Genomic DNA, 6,974 nt, shown 5'->3' with positions numbered 1-6,974 from the left:
AACTCATTAAAAGTTTAATTGTCTCTGAAATACATCTGAAATCTTTATTTGATTTCTCTTCTCATAATCAGAAAGCTTAAGTAGCCTATGGGCTCTTTATTTTTTCCGTTGTTCCTTGTGGAGATTTTCACATTGGATTCGGGGAACCATCAATTTAAGTAAATTAATATTAAAACCAGATATAATTTCATGACCATGGCCAAATTATCTGTGAAGAAAACACCCCATGAATCAAAAATGTAATTAAATATTAGCTTTTGGTAATTAAAAAATGAGATATTCCAACTGTCACTTTTCTTCAGTGTCAGTAAGGTCATTTCCCATGTCTAATCACCCCCTTGTCTAAGGGCAGGGGTAGCTGCAGAGAGCAGCTATCAGTGAGCTTCCTCTTGAGTATCACATATTATTAAATTATAAGTTATTGTCATATTTATACATGACATAATATATAAATTAGGTTATGAAACCCTAATTAGCATTTAAGGAAAAGATTTTTTTTTTCTTCCCTTCTGCTGGACGTGCCTGGTACTCACTGAATTCATGCCTAGAACACAGAAATAGGAGAATGGATTAGCAATAAATGCCAACAGGAGGCCCCCAGGTGGGTCACTGCTGTGGTGCTCAGCTATAGGACACATCTTAGGTTGTAAGGTGTGGCTGGGGCTGTGTGTTCCATTCCCATCTGTCAGAGCTGGGGCAGCTCTCTGCTGTCCATGGGGCAGTTTTTACTTTCTCTCTCCCACAGCCAACCCTCCCTCCAGGAGATCTCTGCTGTCCATGGCCACTGAGTGTCCCTGCAGGGCTGATCCAATTCCAGCATCCCATGGGGAGATGCTGCGCCCAGGGGAGGAGCCAAGCATTCCTACCTGGATCCAATCTGAGCCTGGCGCAGCACAGCAGCCTTTGCCCCCTGCATGGCCAGAGGAGCAGCTTTCTGCTGCCCTGCATTGCCAGAGGGAGCCCAGGCCCATCTGCAGCAGCCCTGGAGCTGCAGAGGAAAACTCCCCCCTTGTGCAGGATCCCTGCTCCAGCAGCAGCACAGCTGGCACTGCAGGAGGGCTGAGCCCCCATGGGATGGGGCTGTGCCCCCCCCTGACACACAGGGGGCAGGGCCTGGTCTGACTCTGGCAGTGGTGGCTTTTTTGTACTATTACATTTGTAATTTTAATTTTCCTATTAAAGAACTGTTATTCCTATTCCCTATCTTTACCTAAGAACCTATAATTTCAAAATTATAATAATTCATAGGTAGGGGGCTTACATTTTCCATTTCAGGGGAGGCTCCTGCCTTCCTTAGCAGACACCTGTCTGTTCAAACCAGACACAGGTGATGTGCCATAACCCCACAGCCACGGGCTACTGAACATCCCTAAAGCACCAAAGGGATGAGCAGAACAATCTCTTGTCTCTCCTTTCTGTCTTTCCAGAAGAAATGGACTTGGGAAGAGCAACTCATGCTTGGCCTGGGGGCTGCCACCCAGCAGGGCTGCCCAGGAGGAAGGAGACCTTGCAGGAATCACAGCTTTGAGTTCTCCCAGGGATGCAGGGATGTGTTTGCTGTGGGTGTGATGCTGTGGCAGGGATGAGGCTTTTGTCTCACCTCGGGCTGGCCTCTGCTGTCAACAGAGAAAAATGAGCACCTCCAGGACATGGTTCATGTGCCCTGTGTTGTGTGTCTGCTTAAGAGGAGATGAAATCTCCCAGAAATGGCTGTTTGTCTCCCCTGTATCTGAAGGGAGCATACAGCAACACAAACTCCATTATAGCACAGCTGCAGGGGCTCAGAAAAAAATTCCATTCCCAACTTCCAGGTCTTGGAAGAAGGTACCAGCTTTGTCTGTCATGCCAATAGCTGGTGAGGCGGGTCACCTCCTCTGCTGGGTCAGCAGATCTGTGGCATTGTAGGGATAGACAGAATTATTTTGGGTCATGAAGAAAGAGCATGAGTTTTTACAAGCATGGGGAGTTCAGAAGCAGCAGCAATGAGGGAGGCTGTGGCTCTGCAGGCACACAGATGGCACTAGAATTTTTCTCTGTTTTCCAGGACTTTGCCAAAAGGGTCTATTTACCCCATCTCCTTTCATGACCGGTGTTTTTCCTCCCTTCTTTGCTTTGAGTATCACAGAATAACAGAATAATTTAGATTGGAAAAGACCTCTAAGGTTGTTGAGTCCAACCTGAGCCCAATCCCACCTTGTCAACAAGCCCAGAGCACTGAGTGCCACATCTAGTTGTTCCTTGAACCCCTTCAGGGATAGGGACTCTACCACCTCCCTGGGCAGCCCTTTCAAATGCTGAACAACACTTTCCATGAAGAAATTCCTCCTGGTGAGCAGCCTGAACCTCCCCTGGTGCAGCTTGAGGCCCCTTCCTCTAGTTCTTAGTAGCTGCATAAATGGGCTGGCTCTGACTAACAAGATTTTGGTCCTATGTGGGAGAGGATATCGATACTTTCCATCCCATATCCCTCTCACCATGCCTGCTGAATGCATCTTGACCTCAACACACACACATTACAGAAAATGCACCATTGCACGTGCCCTCATCCTCCCTGCATGCAGAGCTGCTGCCTGATCTTGTGTTTTGGCAAAGAATTGGCAACCCAGAAGGAGAGGAGAAGACAGAAAAAAAAAAGAATTAAAGCAAGAATAAGATGAAAATTTCTTTAATGCCAAATTAGTGCATGCTGGTTGAACTAAGAAAATTAAGAAGGGCTGTGACTGCTTCCCTCTTCATGGCAGGTCAGCGCCCAGCTCCTGCACAGAGCCCTGGGAGCAGCAAGAAAACAGGGATGTGCTGTGACTGTGAGAGCCTGACAGGAGACACCTGCTCTGATTCTCACTGCCAGCGACCTGCCTGCCTCAGACAAGCAGCTGGCAGCAGGGTGGCTCAGCTGATACTGAGATGGAAACCAGATAAACCCCTCCTCTTCCTTTTTTTTTTAATATATTTTGTCTAGGCACAAAGGTTTGTGGTTGGCCTGTTGCTAACAATGTGTGTCCTTATGCTGCTCTGAAAAAAAAGTCCTCATTTCTTGCAAAAAGGGCTGAAAAACCTAGTTGGAAAAGAGAATAGATCTGCAGTGTTATGCCATGCTTGAAAATGCCCTTTTCTTTGAGTTGTTCAGCCTCATGCCAGCAACTGGTTCCTGCTTTGCTGTAACAACTCTGTACTCAGGTTGTCCTTAATGCCTTTTGCAACACGAGGGTGCAAAGGCATGTGAGGTATTTACAGTTCTCTCACAGCAAAATATGCTCCAGGCTGTCACTGCCAAAAAGAAAACCATAAAAACAAACCAAAAACTCTGGCAAAGGAAGCTCTTGGGTCACTGTAAAGAGGAATCTGATTTTGTTCAGCTTGTGCAATGGTAGAAGTGGCTGATATCCTAAATATGAGGAAACAGTTTTCTGCTTTGTCCTGCAGCTTGTGTTGCAATTGTCTCTGTCTCGTTCTCGTTTGTTAAATGATCTCTGCAAGGGTAGCCAGAAACAGTTGCCTTTTTCATTCTCTACATTGCACAATGCAGTCTGTAATTATTTCATTATGACTTAAATTAGTTTTTCTTACGTTAAGGTTACAATCATCACTTATCATTATTTATTTATTTATTTATTTATTTATTTTTTTATTTAATTGACTACTCAGCTCTTAAAAGAGATGAGGGAATTGAGGGGCTCAAAAGGAGTGAAATGGCTATTCAGTTTTGGAATCACCTCTGACACAGACTCAAGAGTACAGAACTAGCTGTCTTTTTTTTTTTTCCACGCCAAAAACATGGCATTGGAAAACTGCCAAATTCAAATGGGTCTGTAGGGTCCTGCTTGATTTCCTGTCAGCTCAGACTGGCCAGGGAGGCTGTAGGTGCCAGCCTTCAATCTGCTTCAAACAGGATGGTGGAGAGCTCAGCAGGGGAAACTTCCCTGAGGGTCCTTCCTTCCCTAACCATCTTCTCCTCCTCCTCTGGCTCTCCCAAATAAAGGCTCCACAAAACTGTAAGAATATCTTTAATAAAATTATGCTGGAGATGTTTCCATCAGTCTGGGGGGCTGTCATAGTAATCTGGCCTCTCCTTTTCTGCTTAAAAAAGTTATCTGAGCCAAGTCTGAGGAACTGCTGTGAAAATTTGGGATACCCAGTGTGTGCTCCTGCCCTTAACAACACACCCTGCTGCTGTGGAACATTTACACCATGAGCACACACATGACTGGCTGCAAGGAGCTCCTCACCACAGGTGCTACATCTGGAAACTCCAGATGTCCACAGAGTGTGCACAGGTGAGGTGGAAAGTCGATCTAAATGGTTCAAAACAGAAAAAGGAAACAGAGAGATGCTTGCTGTCCATGTGCTGTGCAAACTGCACCTTGGTGGAAATAAAAGGAGAAAGATTTTAGCTGTTCTCTGCAGCTGTCAGTGCTGAATCAACGCTGGAATCTTTAAAAAGTATTGATTTGGTAACTTTTACAAACGTTGTGCTCAACATAGGGTAGCTGTGTATTTTCTGTCTCACTGGGTCAGAAGCCAGCGGCTGCAGAGTCACCACTGGTGCCAGATCTGTTCAGAGAATAGAACAGAATTCTAGTTATAGTTATATTCTATTTATTTTGTATTTCTCTTCTGAATAGAATAGAATAGAATAGAATAGAATAGAATAGAATAGAATAGAATAGAATAGTTTGGGGTGAAAGGGACCTTAAAGATCATCCAGTTCCAGCTCCCTGCCATGGCCAGGGCCACCTTCCTCTAGACCAGCTTGCTCAGATCCCCATCCAACCCAGCCTTGAACACTTTGAGGGATGTCATGCACACCTTGACATGTGACTCAGCTACATTCTTGTGAGGTTTGAATTAGTATCCTGTCCTAATCTGTCCCACACTGTACAGTATCATAAAATAACATAAATAGTTTAGCAACAGGTAAAATAACATCCCTCAAGGCATTTATCCCTGGGAAAGCTTCTAATGGGCATGTTTTGATTAAGATTGCACTGGAGGCACTGTTAGGCCTGAAGAGATTAAATATCTGAATCAGTGATTTGGAAGTAAATATAACTCGTCTGCTGATTAAGGTGTGTGACTTACGCAGAATGGTAAACAAACGGGCACGAAAGGCTGCAATGCAATGATCTTGACTTCTTGATACGCTTGACTCACTTAAGTGAAAAGTATTTAAGCAGCTGAGTGCCCAAATGCACTTTTAGGAATCAGGAATGAAGGCCATGTCTCCAGAACAGGAGGCTGTATCTCCCAGCAGTAATGGATTCAGCAAAGGATTTGGCAGTGGGACGATAACCAGGTCAGCCTGAGCTCCCCCACAGGTGCACTGTGGCCAAAAAAGGTTAATAGGATGCTTGGATTAACAGTGCAGGAGCAGGGTGATGTTAACTCTGAACATGGCATTAGTGGGATCAGCACTGAAATGCTGCATCGGGTTTTGGCATCAACTGCTTGAAAGAAAGACTGGGAAGGTACTAAAAAGGAGCCTCAAATGATTGGATGGCAGCAGAAACTGCCACAAAGGGAGCTGTAAAGGGTTCTGTTCATTTTGTTTAGACAAAAAAAAACCAAAACCCAACAACCAAAAAAACATTGGACAAAACTTTATTACGTCTTTGCTGTTATTATGAGGTATTTACCTTCTTGGGACCAGGAGAGGGAAAAGTACCAAACTGCAAAGGGCTTTTAAACCTGATTAAACACACATGTAAAGAAATAGCTGAAAATTGGGGTAGATATGTAAATACTCCACAAACTATTTTACAGCAAATGACAAACTGGTGGAAAAAACTGTCAAAGGCAACATTGCTCTCGTTTGATTTGATACCTTCAGATAAAGCCAGGATAGAGAAAAGAGCTGAACATTGCTGACTCCCACAGGGAGTCACTGCATGGCTGAAGGACTGCGGGGATTCCAGGGAGCAGAGCAGCAGCTGTGACCAGCTGTGACATGTTAGGGAGCGGGGCTGTGCTGAGTGCATGAGGCGCTGTGGGCGGCGTGCTGAGGGAGGGCAGTGGTTGTGGCGGTGGAGCGGGGCCGTGTTGGGGGCCACGGGTGTGGGTTGTGTTGTGTGTGGGGCGAGTTGTTGGGGAATGGTTGTAGCGTGAGTGCAGGGGTGTGTTGTGAGTTGTGGTGAGTGTGTGGAGGTTGTGTGGGTGTGCAGTGGGGTTTTGGTGGGTGTGTTGAGGCGGGTGTGGGGTGTGTGTGTTGTGGGGGTGGGTGTTTTGGTGTGTTGGGGGGTGTGGGTAGAGGATGTTGTTGTGGGTGTTGGTTGCGGGGTGTGTGTGTGTGGGTTGTTTGTTGGGTGTGGTGTTGTTTTTGGGAGGGAGTTGTGGGTGTGTTGGGCGTAGTGTGTTTGTGGTGGAGAGGTGAGAACGGCGCGTGTGAGAGGAGAGTAAGGAAGATGGCAGCGAGGGCGGGTGCTGGAGCCTTTAGCTCGGCGCCTTCGGGGGCTGCCCGATACATTCCAGAGCCGCGCGTTCGAGTGCTGACCGGCGAACGCAGCCCGCCCCCGCGGTCTATGCAGCCCCGCCACACATAGAGCCCGAATCGTAGTGACTTCAGAATGTTCGCCGAGAGGTGACGTCCATGAGGACTGAGGGCGGGCAACCCCAGACGCGCTTGAACCGTCTCCGAATCACCCCCACGCCGGCAAATCTCAGCAACGCAACACTGCAAACCATCTCTGTGCTCTGCCCCAGCGGGAGCCCAGCACACAAAAAAAACCCACGCTGCTCCTGCACAGGACAGGCGCTTCCAGTCCGACACCATGGGAGACTAAAATCCCCCTTTTCCTTCAATTCATTCTTCTCTTACACTCATCTACTTGGTTCTTACCCCACCCCCCCCCGTCCTTTCCTTTCCTCTCCTCATCTCTCTTATTCTCCACCGCACACTCACACCTAACACCTGACACTCACTCAGCAGCCCACAATCAGAACAGCACTTTTGTCCTTAACCTCATCTTTCTCCTCTTCTA

This window comes from Geospiza fortis, unplaced genomic scaffold, assembly GCF_000277835.1.
Source record: "Geospiza fortis unplaced genomic scaffold, GeoFor_1.0 scaffold17, whole genome shotgun sequence".
NCBI classification, from domain to species: Eukaryota; Metazoa; Chordata; class Aves; order Passeriformes; family Thraupidae; genus Geospiza; species Geospiza fortis.
Note: the sequence above shows the minus strand (reverse complement) of the source record.